Source organism: Portunus trituberculatus, chromosome 35, assembly GCF_017591435.1.
Source record: "Portunus trituberculatus isolate SZX2019 chromosome 35, ASM1759143v1, whole genome shotgun sequence".
Taxonomy (NCBI): Eukaryota; Metazoa; Arthropoda; class Malacostraca; order Decapoda; family Portunidae; genus Portunus; species Portunus trituberculatus.
In genome coordinates this window covers 3832604-3847603 of record NC_059289.1, presented here as the reverse complement: position 1 = coordinate 3847603, position 15000 = coordinate 3832604, and the positions used below count along the sequence as shown (strand labels likewise).

The following is a 15000-nucleotide window of genomic DNA, read 5'->3' as shown; positions in this document are numbered from 1 at the left end:
AGGCTTCCACTGCAACGTTTACTGCACATGAGGCAACACTTGTGTCAGCTATGTACGTAGCACTTGTGTTTCTCCGTACAACACTCACCGCCACTTCATTCCAGCATTCCACCACAGACTTTCCTTCCTTCCTTCCACGGCATTCCACGCGCTGATGAGAACACACACACACGCACACACACACACACACACACACACAGGTACACTACCCTTACGCGTGGGGATGTACGCATTCACGCCATAGCAACACGCAAAGGGGGGAGTCGCGTACACACACACACACACACGCAGCATCTCTTTCCGGTAAAAACACTAAAATGAGTCATCATTTTCCGAGCCGCGTCGCCACCTGAACCTTCCTCCTTGGTACGCCTGCACGCACTTGTGCCTACGTGCCACTAGGCCTACACACCTGCAAGACACACCTGTTGCCTGCCGCACGTGCCAAACTAGCCGTGCGTCTTATCACCACGCACCCACGCTAGCTACTGCCTACTTCACCATACACCGCGTGACGTCAGTACCATCTCATGAGAATCGATGCCAACTATTCACCTCCACGACCCGTCCGGCACTTTTCCACTGGCACTCTTAGTCAACACACACCTAAAACTTCTTCTCGCCTCACGCACTCGCCCGCCACACGCAGCAGAGGACGTTAACAGAGGCGCGAGCGGTGGTAAACTCAAGCGTGTTTCTCCGGCTGGCTCTCCATGGCAAGGCGTCGCACTGCCAGGGTCGCTCGGTGATTGGTCCGCGTCCACAGACTGGCCTTGATTCGGCGAGAGAGAGCGTGGCGGAGGCTGCGAGCACGTGGTCTGGCGGCACTCTCCCCTCTCTCCCTCACTCACCACCCCTCTCACCTCTCCCTTTATTCCGTCTCTCTTTCTCTCTCCCTCTCCATCTCCCCTCCTTCTCCTCCTCTTTCTCCTCCTCTCCCGCCGTCGTCAATGGAGTCTGGGTGAGGGGACGTGCACTGTGGGTGATAAAGGGCGTGCCTCACTCTCCCTCTTCCCCCTTAGTCATTCCCCTCACTCTCCCTCGCTCACATTTTTTCTTTCCCTTTTCTCCCTCATTCATCCTTTCTTTTCAACATCGTATCCATATTTCTTTGTCTTCCTTTCCATTGATACTTATTTACCAAGAGAGAGAGAGTGAAAGAGAGAGAGAGAGAGAGAGAGAGAGAGAGAGAGAGAGAGAGAGAGAGTGTGTGTGTGCGTGTGTTAGCATCACAACAGGGAAGGAACAGCAGTAAATGAATTGAAGGGGAGGAAAAGACAGGTTCCAAAGACAGGGAATCTTTGTAGGGGAACGGAAGAAGAGGGGAGGCTGGTAGGAAACACTAGGGGAGCCTGCCAGGGAGGGGTCGAAGGGAGTCTGTCACGGGGATGCGTAATAGAGGGGAGACTACGAGGGGATAGAAGGGACGGTGAGGGAAAATGGGAGAGAGAGAAGTAGGGGAGAGAAATGGTATAAGGAATAAGGAAGATGGGGAAAAAAGGGAGGATAAGGATGAATAGGGGAGTAGAGAGAGAGAGAGAGAGAGAGAGAGAGAGAGAGAGAGAGAGAGAGAGACTGGGTTCACATCTATTCGTGGGACAATTCTGAGGTTATGCTTTGCTAATTTTCTTTTTCGGTGCTGTGTAATGTGGGTGTTCTCTCTCTCTCTCTCTCTCTCTCTCTCTCTCTCTTATTGTACCAAGACGTACTCCGCTTCATCTTTTCCTCCTCCGATCTGCATCTCTTTCCTACTCCCTCCCTTGTTACTCTCTCCGCCCTTTGTCCCTTCCCACAACTCATTCCCTCGCTACCTTCCCTCATCCATTCATTCCTTCCTCCATTTCCCGTCCCGTCCCCTCAGCATCCCTCACTCAACCTCAATGATTCATGCGCTTCAGTTTTATCTATTCATTTTTTTCACCATGCTCTCTACACCTTTTGCTTTTTAGTCCTTTGTGTGTCTGCCTCGCCACACACTCCAAGTCTTTCCCTTTGTTGTAATATCCACCGCCAGTTTCTATATAGGTCGCCTCCAGCTGGTGTATTTCAGGGCCGGGTCAACTGTAAGTACGTACGAGGGACGCTGGGAGAAAATGCTGAGGTGAGTGTATGTCATTGTACTCATTTAAGGCTCCTGGGTGGTCTGTTGCGCGTGGATAAAAGCAGCGGGTTTCTTTATGGAACTCGTTCTCTGTTTGTGCAATATGTCGCTTGTGTGTGTGACTTTGTGTGTGTCTGAGTGTGTGAGTATTTGACACGGAAGTATTTTTTGTCTGTTTCTTTCTGTCTGTTTCTTTGTCTCTCTCTCTCTCTCTCTCTCTCTCTCTCTCTCTCTCTCTCTCTCTCTCTCTCTCTCTCTCTCTCTCTCTCTCTAGGATTTTTGTGTGAGTTATTTTGTTGGACGTTTTGGGGAATTAGTGGTTAAGGATGTGTGTGTGTGTGTGTGTGTGTGTGTGTGTGTGTGTGTGTGTGTGTGTGTGTGTGTGTGTGTGTGTGTGTGTGTGTGTGTGTGTGTGTGTGTGTCTGTGTGTGCGCGCGTGTGCATGTCATTTTTTCAATCTTTTCGTAGACTGTCACAATTCTCACTTTATTGTTTATAGTACTGAAGTAAAGAAGAAAAGAACAGTATCAGACAGCACTCATAAAAAGAAAAACATGCGGAATAAAAAAAAGAAAGTAAACACAGCCACTCGTTCATCTAAGTCATGTCACTCACTTGTCAGAGAAGAGACGAAGAGAGAGAGAGAAAAAAAGAAGAGAACCACACGAGGAAAACAACGCGTGCCACTCTTTCATCACCAATTAAACTCTGATACACCACATTGGCTTTGGCGTCTCTCCCGTCCTGTTTTTCTCATCTACTTTTGTCCCCTCGTCGCACCAAGAGGTCAACCACCCTATGTGCCTCTCGACCCCTGGCGGAAAGTATGACTCTGTGTGTGTGTGGGGAGGGGTTGAGTGGAAGGTGAGGTTTGTAAGTAGAAATGTATTTTTTTTTTCATGCCATTTCATATTTTTAAGTCTCTCGGTGTACTTGTGTGTGTCCGTAGGCGTGTATTTGTTTTGATCCGTTTAATATACTAACACGTTTCATCAAATTGTATATGTGTCTGTCTGTGTGTCTGTCCGTCCCTCTGTCCGTTCTGCAGTCCATTTATACGTTAATAACATTGCTTTATTCTCATCACCACTAACTTCAACTCCCATGTCCACCAATCATGTATGAGAAATATAATAACCTTCGCTAAGAATAAGGAAGAGTAGGAAGGAAATAGACACCATGATTATAACTTGACTTTATCGAAGAAACCTTACGAGACTTTAACATCTTCAGTACCATGACACGTTTTCATATTTATTCTGCTTAGTATTTCGCGGTTTTATACATCTTCAGAAATTCATGTGTGTGATTTAAATAGTGAAGACTTTGGTCATTAATCTTCTGACCTTCATAGACCCTTCTTAATGTCAATAAAATCTTCTAAATCCACCCAAAACTCAAGGTAAAAATGCGTCCTAGTACTTGAGGGGTTAAAGAAACATGGGTGATAGTGACCCTAGACTTGCGAGAGGGAAGGATATAAACACCAGTGCCCCGATCACTCACTCACTTTCTCACCGACTCCCTCACTCACTGCAGCTCGTCGATGTGGTAATGACGGACTGAAATGAACTGAAACTGCAGATCACGATGAAATGTAGTCGGGGTGAGTGTTAACTGGTGGTGGCGGTGGTGATGGTGGTAGTGGTGGAGGTGGTAGTGGTGGTGGTGATGATGAGTCTGGAAATTAATGTGAAGTATAGAGAGGAGAATTTGACGTTCATTTGAGAGCACGAGTTTAATCCCTATAATATATTACTCTCTTTTTTTTTTACTTATCCTCGTGTGAATAAATTTAAGTATCTATTTCCGAGACAGAGAGAGAGAGAGAGAGAGAGAGAGAGAGAGAGAGAGAGAGAGAGAGAGAGAGAGAGAGAGAGCGTTGTTAAATGAAGGAAACTAAAGCTCTGACTTAACTCTAATTAACTCAGGAACCTTGGTTAAGACGCTGACGGAGAACGGAGCGAGATTCCACCGTGGCGTGACATTGGCCTGTCGTGAGAGAGAGAGAGAGAGAGAGAGAGAGAGAGAGAGAGAGAGAGAGAGAGAGATTTACTGGTTTACTATTAATCTCCAATGACAGCTTATTAATATCTCACCTGCTTCGGTTAAGCGATTAATTAAATAGCAATATCAGTACAGGTGAATAGAGTCGACAGGTGAGCATTTGTACTTGTGATCTAGAAAATGAGCCAATCAGGTGCCAGTGAAGCTAGGTGTTAGCCAATCAGATCTCTCTAATTGTTCTACGGGCACTGCTTTTTTGTCTCTCTCTCTCTCTCTCTCTCTCTCTCTCTCTCTCTCTCTCTCTCTCTCTCTCTCTCTCTCTCTCTCTCTCTCTCTCTCTCTCTCTCTCTCTCTCTCTAGTCATCACCATGTAGATAATGGAAGACATAACTCCTTCTCTCTCTCTCTGTCTTCTTCATGATCGTCCTGTCCTCTCCTTGCCTTCGTCCCCTCTCTCTCTCTCTCTCTCTCTCTCTCTCTCTCTCTCTCTCTCTCTCTCTCTCTCTCTCTCTCTCTCTCTCTCTCTCTCTCTCTCTCCTATCGCCCTCCTCGTGCTACCGTGGGCGTCCTCTACTTAATATATCGATGGGAGCCTGTCGTATGCCGCCCGATGCCAGGTCGTTAGAGAGAGAGAGAGAGAGAGAGAGAGAGAGAGAGAGAGAGAGAGAGAGAGAGAGAGAGAGAATTAATTAATGATGACTGCAGATAATTATTTTGACTCCAATAGTAGCTTTAGTAATAGAAGTTATAGTAGTAGTAGTAGTAGTAGTAGTAGTAGTAGTAGTAGTAACAGTAATCTTAGGGCTTTGGGTGGTATGTTACATGAAGCAGTAGTAGTAGGAGCAGGAGCAGCAGAAGCAGTCACAGCAGGAGTCAAGGCAGCAGAAGCATTATCAGCCCACTATATCACGTCGCTTTCCTTGCTTTATCAGCTAAACTCAGTCTGTTTCCTCTTTCTTATTTATTTCCTCGTTTCTCCTTCCTCCTCCTGCTCTTCCTCCTCCTGCTGCTCCTCCTTCTTCTTCTTCTCCTCCTCCTCCTCCTTCTGCTGCTGCTGATAATGCCTTTCCTTCTGCTCACTTATTCTTCAGTTTTGTCTATGTTATTTGTTATCATGTTGGGCTTTTCATCTTCTTAACTTATCATATGCATCCTCTTCCTTACCATCCTGTTCCTGATCCTGTTCTGTTTTTATTTGTCTTTCCTTTATATTCCTTTGTTTCTATTCCTCCTCCTCCTCCTTCTCCTCCTCTTCCTCTTCATCTTTTTCCTCCAGGTCCACGCCTAAGCCAGACTTCACCCTAATTTTTAACGCTGTCACCTAAGAAATATAAATTGTTCCTAGTCATTTGCGATTTATGCCGAGGTAATTTTGTGTGTGTGTGTGTGTTTGTGTGTGTTGTTGTTGTTGTTGTTGTTGTTGTTGTTTATGAAGAGTTATTTTGTTTCGTGTTTATTCATTCTTTTTTTTTTTTTTTTTACGTGACTTGCATTGAAGGTAATGGTGGAATATTTATTGGTATGTGTGTCGTCTTCTGTTTGTATTTATCTTTCGTTAGTTTGGAAATTTGTGACGAGGAAATGTTTAACTGCAATAATTCAAGTTTCCATGTTTTTTTTTTCAGTAGCATATTTCATGAGAGAGAGAGAGAGAGAGAGAGAGAGAGAGAGAGAGAGAGAGAGAGAGAGAGAGAGAGAGAGAGAGAGAGAGAGAGAGAGAGAGAGAGAGAGGCTAACACTTATGAAGACAGACAAGCAAATAGACACAAAGAAAAAAAATATATAGAAAAAATGCTTTATAAATTTACAAAACCTGACGTTAGACTAGCTTTCCTATATTTTCACCACAGTTTATATAAGGTTACCGAAAAAAAAAACAAGGAAAAAATATTGGCAATCTGTATTATGAAACAGCGTGGCCCTCATTCACGTTTCCTTGGCCAGCGCTGCGATCTAATTGGCTCATAAAACTCTCGCGGCGGGCTGTGATTGGCTTTCAATAACTGCAAGTCGCGGGGGAAGAAGAAGCGGCGGCCAATAGGAAAGTGTTGTTGTGCTCCAGGCGAGTTCAATAGCCAATGGCATCACTCATTTGGATTGCTGGAACGGTGGCTGGAAGATGGATGGTTGGCCAGTCTGTGTGTGTGTGTGTGTGTGTGTGTGTGTGTGTGTGGGAAGATAGGTGGTTGCTTTTTTATTCATAGCATTGGGAGAAAATATATTAGCATGAATGAAAGAAGAGAAAGATAAAAGGAGAAGAGATAAAAAGAGGTTATTTTTGTCTTATAGTCTACAAAACTCTATTAAAGATTTAGTGTCTGAAAACTGCATATAATTACTGGAGGAAAAAAAAAAAACCATAGATACGAGTATGATACAAGGTCAATACATGAGTTATTTCTTCCATTTTTTCCCCTCGGTTAAGCGGAGTCAGCAATATCTTAAAGCCCTGGTATATATATAGATTTCTTTCCCCTTCTCTGACTCTTCTTCAAGTCGTCAGTCTTCTGTTTTTGTGAGTCGTTTATGCCTCTACTGTAAGCTTTATGGAAGATTTACGAGGCTGGAACCAATGCGAGACAGGTGTGTGTGTGTGTGTGTGTGTGTGTGTGTGTGTGTGTGTGTGTGTGTGTGTGTGTGTGTGTGTGTGTGTGTGTCTATAATATAAAGAATGTGTATCTCTTTAAAAGTTACCGCAATACGACAGATATATGTACAGTACATTTCAGTGGTGCTTTCAGGTGTGTGTGCGTTTGTGTGTGCGTGCGCAACGGCTATTCTAAACTACAATGTATCTCAATTTATCTATAAACTAAATATTGTGTATCTCTTTAGAAGTTTCAGCGATACTACAGTTACATGCACAATATGTTTCAATGGTGCTTTCAGGTGTGTGCGTGTGTGTGTGCGTGCGTCAGGCTATCCTAAACTACAGAACGTACCTCAATTTATTCATAATCAACCGTGATAAGAAAAATATGTACCTTTCCATCTTGCTTTCATTTGTTTCAATTTACCTTTAAAACTACATTACTAATCTCTCTATATGTTTGTAATGTTTCACAAATCTTTGTCTTTATTACAAACTTGCTTTATAACGAACAGTCAGTGTACTCTAATGACCTGCCGAAGCATATCCTTACCCTCCCTTTATTCAGTTATTTTTGGCAAAGAGGCTTAATTTTTTCTCCATGTTGGTGGCCCCGCGTCGCGTCCCTTCACGGCTGCCAACATAACGTGGGTAACTTTAGCCCTGCGTGCCCTCTGGTGTCGAGAAGTTATGCAGTTTGTCATCCTGCGGGTAATGGGGTGTTGTGAAGCATATTAATTACGTTCGTGCTCCCCCTCTCCTCCTTCTCCTCCTCCTCCTCCTCCTCCTCCTCCTCCTCCTCCTCCTCCTCCTCCTCCTCCTCCTCCTCTTCCAGCTCCTCTCCTCCCTCCACACTTCATCTTCTTCAAGACTTCCTTTCCTCTTATTCCTTATTCGGTTTTCGTTACTCCTCTTTTCTTATCCCTCCTTGTTTTATTTCTTTTTTTTTTGTTCACTTCCCATTTTTCTCTTCCTGTATCTAGTTCCTCTGTATAACATTAAATTTTGATCTTCCTCCTCCTCCTTTCCTTCTTTTCATCTTTTTTCATTGGATTGCATGCCTTCTCTCCCATGTATGTCTGTTTTTACGTTTTTTTCCTATTATCCACTTACTATCTACCTTTTTCTTTACTTCTTCTTCTCTATTCCTATATGTCATCAACTACCTATTCGATGTTTTTCCAAGCTTCATTTTTTTCCTTTGTCTCTTCTACTCTCAGCCTCCATCCCTCTTTCTCTCCCTCGCCAACATTTTTTTTCTTATCTTTACCTTTCAACACTTAATCTCCTCCTCTTCTCCTCCTCCTCTTCCTCCTAATACCTCCTTCTCCTAATTTCTCCTCCTCCTCCTCCTATTCCTCCCATTCTCATCTATCTCATCATAAGTTCTTCCGATACTAAAATTTCCTCACTATTTTTTCTTCCTATCTTTGCGTCGTTGTCTCTTCCTATGAATAAAGTTTCTCTCCTTTTTCACTTCCTTCTTTTTCTAACAAATGCTTTATCTCCCATCGCTTCTCTGGGCCTCTTCTTCTTTTTTCTCCTCTTCCTCTTTCTTCTCTTTCTTTTCTATTCTTCTTACGCTTTCTATTCCTCCTACTTCTCCTCCTCCTCCTCCTCCTCCTCCTCTTCCTCCTCTTCGTGAGGCTGAACAATGGCAACAATACATACATCTTTGGTTACACACACACACACACACACGCACACGCACACACGCACACGCACACACACACACACACACACACACACACACACACACACACACACACACACACACACACACGCCCGGTAGCTCATCCGTACTGTATGTAAGGTTTTTCTTTCTTTCTCTCTTTTCTGTCTGTCTGTCTGTCTGTCTGTCTGTCTGTCTGTCTGTCTGTCTGTCTGTCTGTCTGCCTCTCTCTCCCTCTCTCTCTCTCTCTCTCTCTCTCTCTCTCTCTCTCTCTCTCTCTCTCTCTCTCTCTCTCTCTCTCTCTCTCTCTCTCTCTCTCTCTCTCTCTCTCTCTCTCTCTCTCTCTCTCTCTCTCTCTCTCTCTGGCAGTTTCACGTGATTCGTATTTCATGGATTTAGTCACTCAGCCACCCACTCAGCACACACACACACACACACACACACACACACACACACACACACACACACACACACACACACACACACACACACACACACACACACACACACACACACACACACACACACACACACACACACACAGGTATTGTAGTAAACTTTTTATCCTTTTTTTCTGTTTCCGACTTCATCTTTCTGTTCCGTTCCGATCCACGTGTTTCAAATTTCCACACACGTTTGGACCCTACACCTGACGCACACACACACACACACACACACACACACACACACACACACACACACACACACACACACACACACACACACACACACACACACACACACGGTTATTATGCGTAACGTGTTTAAAGAAGTTTTTTCGTTTCAGTTTTGCATTGTCTATTTTATCGCCAGTTTGGAAATCCCCGTGCGTATGATAGCTGTGTGTGTGTGTGTGTGTGTGTGTGTGTGTGTGTGTGTGTGTGTGTGTGTGTGTGTGTGTGTGTGTGTGTGTGTGTGTGTGTGTGTGTGTGTGTGTGTGTGTGTGTGTTTATGTATGTAAACTTGAATAGAGTCTCCTTCCCGATATTCCTTTGACGGTACCATCAATGAAAACAATATGGAGGAGGAGGAGGAGGAGGAGGAGGAGGAGGAGGAGGAGGAGGAGGAGCTATAGGGATGGAAGAACACAGGAGAGGGTGAAGAAGGTGAATATTGAGTTATGACTTTTTTTTATCTCCATTGATTGTAAGGTAGAGAGAGAGAGAGAGAGAGAGAGAGAGAGAGAGAGAGAGAGAGAGAGAGAGAGAGAGAGAGAGAGAGAGAGAGAGAGAGAGAGAGAGAGAGAGAGAGAGAGAGAGAGAGAGAGAGAGAGAGTACAAGCCAATAGAGAGGAGAGGAAGATATGGACAACGAAAACTAGAAAGAGAGAAAAATAAAAAAGAGAGAGAGAGAGAGAGAGAGAGAGAGAGAGAGAGAGAGAGAGAGAGAGAGAGAGAGAGAGAGAGAGAGAGAGAATACATAAATTGGGGTTTTTGGGAGAGGAGTTGTGATGAAGGAGGGTTTCCTGGGGACCTTCCGTATCCCTCAGGTACAATTGGAGGAGGGGGAGGAGGAGGAAGAGGAAGAGGAGGAGGAGGAGGAGGAGGAGGAGGAGGAGGAGGAGGAGGAGGAGGAGGAGGAAGGACAAATTGAGAAGGGGTAGAGGAAGAGAAAGTTGTGCAGGGGAGAGTAAAAAAGAAAGAGTTGATGAAAGTGTTTGTTTGGGAAGGGAAGTGACAATTGTTTTTGCTCTCTATTTCACTTCGTTCTTTTATTCTACTTTCACGAATAATCCGATGTTTTATACTCTCTCTCTCTCTCTCTCTCTCTCTCTCTCTCTCTCTCTCTCTCTCTCTCTCTCTCTCTCTCTCTCTCTCTCTCTCTCTCTCTCTCTCTCTCACTCTTTCCTTTCCTACTCCTATTCTTCCTTTTCGTCCTCCTCCTCCTCCTCCTCCTCCTCCTCCTCCTCCTCCTCCTCCTCCTCCTCCTCCTCCTCCTCCTCCAAGAAATAACAAGTCACAGGATGAGGAAAGAAGATGAGGTTGGTGTCCGGTGGAGGATAGAATTATTGAACAAATTATCGAGTATTGGAAAGGAGACTGCCTCTTTCACACTATTTTACTCCTCCTCCTCCTCCTTCTCCTCCTGCTCCTCCTCCTCCTTTTCCTCTTCCTCCTGTCCGCGGCTGGAGGAGAGTAGAGTATGTAGTGAAAATCGTAGCTTACATGTTATATTCGTAATGAGAAGTAGAAATATTGAGGAAAGGTGAAATTAGTAAAGGATGAAGCAAAAAGAAAGGAATGGAAAGACAGAGGTGGAGGAAAATAATAAAGAACAGAGAAGGAAAGTGATTGCAAAAGGGGAGTGTGAAATTGGAAGAAGACGAGTAGAAGGAGCAGGAAGAATAAGAGGAGTGCAGGAGTGAGGAGGAGGAGGAACAGGAGGAGGAGAAAAAGGAGGAGAAAGAGCATTAGGAGATTTGCATTAGTAGATAATGAAGAAGTAGAATAAAAGGATTGTAATGAGGTGGATGGTCGTGGAGGAGAAGGAGGAAGAGGAGGAGGAGGAGGAGGAGGAGGAGGAGGAGGAGGAGGAGGAGGAGGAGGAGGAGAAGAAAAAAAAAAGAAGAGGCGGAAGAGAGGAGGAGGAGGAGGAGGAGGAGGAGGAGAAGTAGGAGGAAGAAGAAGAGGAGGAGGAGAAAGCGGAGGAAGAGAATATGATTAGTCGGGGTACTGAAATAAGATGATTTAATGTTAAAAGAAGGAGCAGATTTTCAGAATTTTTTGATTACCCTTCACCACCACCACCGCCGCCCCCCTAAATCAAAAGTTCACACCAGGAGACTAACAGCCAGAAAAAAGAATGAATGAGCGATGAATATTATGCGTGTGTTTTCTAGTGATTGTATGTACATGACTCCTACACTAACATGCCTCTATTGTAACCTTTCCCATCATTGCAGGTACGTGGATCCTTCCTTCAGGTGACCAAGATAGGTGAGTACAAGGATGCTACTTCTATTACGTTCATTAATGTACACGTAAGCTCCATGTAATCTCGAGGTAATGTAGCATCGAGACGAAAAGAAATAGAGGAGTCAATAGCTTTCAAATGGGATTCTGGGACAGTTTTGGAATTATGTCCTTTGTGTTGGATCATATTTATGTTTCGTAGTCCATGCGCAGAGTCATTCCTATATGAAAAAAGAGTAAAAGAAGCTGAAAAGAAGGAATCATTGCCTTTATCATCTTACATTCATAAATATTGTATGATTAAGATAAGTTCACCACACAGTCACATAAGATTGAAAAAAAAAAGTTCTTTCATTCATTCGAGCGAAGGAGTTGAAAGATAGTGAAAGGTGGCATTGTGGAAAAGTATTATGTTATCTATTGACAATATAACACAAAAATTAGTGAATCAAAGCATATTTCTAGGAGGTTAACTCGATATTGGTTTTAGAGTAGTGGATACAGTAGATGGCGGCGAATGGTGATGGGTGTGAGCAAATATAACAGTCTACCTTCTGTTGCTGGTTCTCTGTGAAGGTAGCTGTGGATCCCGATTGGAGGGGTGACCACAGAAAATTCTCTTTTGTATAAGTGGAAGAGAGAGAGAGAGAGAGAGAGAGAGAGAGAGAGAGAGAGAGAGAGAGAGAGAGAGAGAGAGAGAGAGAGAGAGAGAGAGAGAGAGAGAGAGAGAGAGAGAGAGAGAGAGAGACAGAGCACACACACACACACACACACACACACACACACACACACACACACACACACACACACACACAGAGGACCGGGGTTCGATTCCCCGGCCGGGTGGAGATATTTGGGTGTGTCTCCTCACGTGTAGCCCCTGTTCACCTAGCAGTGAGTAGGTACGGGATGTAAATCGAGGAGTTGTGATCTTGTTGTCCCGGTGTGTGGTGTGTGCCTGGTCTCAGGCCTATCCGAAGATCGGAAATAATGAGCTCTGAGCTCGTTCCGTAGGGTAACGTCTGGCTGTCTCGTCAGAGACTGCAGCAGATCAAACAGTGAATTACACACACACACACACACACACACACACACACACACACACACACACACACACACACACACACACACACACATTGTATTCATCATGTATTCATTAACATAAACATATGATTATTCACCAGCACCAACTGCTCTCTCTCTCTCTCTCTCTCTCTCTCTCTCTCTCTCTCTCTCTCTCTCTCTCTCTCTCTCTCTCTCTCTCTCTCTCTCTCTCTCTCTCTCTCTCATATCAAAGTGAAGCAAATTTTTAACCCTCAGTCATCACCAGTGTGTGTGTGTGTGTGTGTGTGTGTGTGTGTGTGTGTGTGTGTAGGCTGTCAGCATCGTAAGGCAAGTGTCAGCAGCAGCAGCAGTATGCGGAGCTCTCTCACTCTTTTATAATTTCCTTTACCACGATTTTTTAAACACGATTTATAGAACGGTTTATCAGCGAGTCAGGAAGTCAGTCAGTCAGTCAGTGAGTCAGAATCTGGGTTAAAAGCATTAGCCATAAAAAGACAAACGGTAAAGAAAACTCAATCATCGTTTTTATTTGATTAGTTAATGTGGGATTTTTCAGTTATTAATCATTTATTCTTTTCCTCCTTACCTGTGAACGAATTTTCCTCATCAATGTGAAAGTGAAAGTTGGTTTACTGTTTTACTTTTTTCTTTTTTCTTTTTTATTGCTATGCCATCAATTCGAGTAACATTGTTGGCTTCATTAGCATAACAGGAAATTCTCATTGTTTCCCTTTGATAATAATACCTGATGTTATTTCCGTTCTTTTTTCATTTTCCTTCTATTTTTTCTTTCTTCGTGACTTCTTTCATCACCATTCTCTATTCTTTGTGTGTCTGTATTCATCGATTTTTTTTCTTCCTTTTCTTCTCTACTTTTATTGTGTTTTGTGTTTCTTTTAGTATCATTTTTCTTGTCAATGCATTTACTCGATTTCTTTTACTCTCCTTGTTTCCTCTCCTCCTTTTCTAGCTCTTCCTCCTCCTCTTCATCCTCCTCCTTTTCCTCCTCATCTTCCTCTTCCTTCTTTGTTTAGGTGTTTACTTTCCTCGGATCATTGAGTGGCGAATGTTTGTTGACCTGAAATGTTTCCCTTTCGTTCAATAATTTCTCACAATTTATGCTTTAATGATTATCGGATGTAAAGAAAATGCCACAGGTTCAAAAAATTGGTCACTTAAATGGGCATAACTATTACTTTTTATTTTAGGAGCTTGTTCTTTTTTCCTGGTTTTTTTTTTATGCTTCGTTCGGCGATATTGTATTTTTTAATCTGTGGTTTTATGGTTATGCGTCTGGACTGTCATGTTTTTTTTTTTCTGTTCGGTTTTTTTCGTTTTTTTATTGGTTTTGGTGAGTGTTCATTATTGTACGATACAGTTTAAAATTATTTTTCCTTATACATATTATTGCAAACATTGTGATACGGTAAGTTTGTGATTCTTAATTTCTTTTTTTCATTTTTCATTTTATTTCCCGATAAGCAGGTGTAAGTTTTCTCCATTTAGCATTAAGGCTTCTTATTTTCTTGTCTTCTTGTTTTATTCCTTCACTGTGGATAATGAGCATTGCAGTACAAAGATAAGAGTATTAACTATTTTTTTGTCTTGCTACCTTTATTTCTATTTGTGTCGCTGTTTTCATTTGTATTGGTAATGAACAGTGAGTGTTATTCTCTTTGCTTCTTAACTATAGAACATGAATATTTCTTATTAATTGATAAAAGGAAGTGTTCTTTACATAATGTTTCACTTGAGTACTCCCATCCTCGACCATCAGCCATGAACATTCTGGTGCGTTAGGTCAGTGTGGCGCTCGCCAGGCCGCAGTGATCACGCCCCTTCAACCACTAGACTCGGGCCAAGGTCGTGAGAGGCAGTAATATTGACATTCCATTCCCAAACCCAGCATAAAAAAGGGTCGATTCTATATGAGCTCATTCCATGGCTAAGAAAAAAAAATCAGTCAATCAATTATCTAGTTCTCTAAAATGCGTAACGAGTGACGCTGCATTGACTTCGCAAACCTAAGCGTTGGGATAAAACTTGCCTCTCCTCAGAGCATTTCGCAATTAGTGCTAAATTGTGTCGTATGAGGCGAGCGGCTGGCCTGGCAAACCGAGAGTAATACCCGCTTCCTTTGTCCTCGCCCACTGGAGGGGAAAACAGCCAGCGTTTAGGTTATTACAGAAATTTAACACTTGGGCACCTTACATTTCCTTCTCATGTATTCCTAACGTGAAAGCGTCAATGTGCCTCAAATATTTACGGTCCCCAGTGACATTTTCGGGAGAGACAAGACCGCACATCCTCCTCTCTCTGCCGCCGAATCATTACTGCCAGCCAGTGGTGTCCGTGAGTCCGTCCCTTGCTGCCAATGCGTTAGGATTTCCCACTTTCCCTGAGGCTGGAGACTGAGCATGCGCGTCCCAGTGTCTGCAGATCCCAACTGACCAAGAGATTCCACAGTTCGCCTTCCTCACAAGCTGCGTGTGTGTTTTACCAGTCTTTGCCGCCACGTATTTTCTTTGATGGCAGGTTTTCTTCATGACACTCCCCAGCATTGCCTCACGCCTTGTTGCTGAGAGCTGGCGGGCTTGGCGACACGTGAACTCCTACTACAGTTCTCGCTCTATTGATTGGTGGTGAATGAAGT

At 43.6% G+C, this 15000-nt stretch overlaps 1 protein-coding gene across 13 annotated transcripts in view; it reads right to left on the bottom strand.

Annotated features, from left to right (window-relative positions):
* The window catches only part of LOC123513073 (mechanosensory protein 2-like), a 738351-nt gene that overhangs the window by 436466 nt on the left and 286885 nt on the right, over positions 1-15000 (bottom strand). The window contains exon 1 of one of the 13 annotated variants that reach the window (XM_045269918.1): positions 413-535. The exons of 11 other annotated variants lie outside the window; for them this stretch is intronic. The gene's annotated coding sequence lies outside the window, so the exon portion shown is untranslated. Of the gene's footprint in view, positions 1-412; positions 536-15000 lie in introns of those variants that run through there. One more of the 13 variants, XM_045269926.1, reaches the window with a different exon arrangement.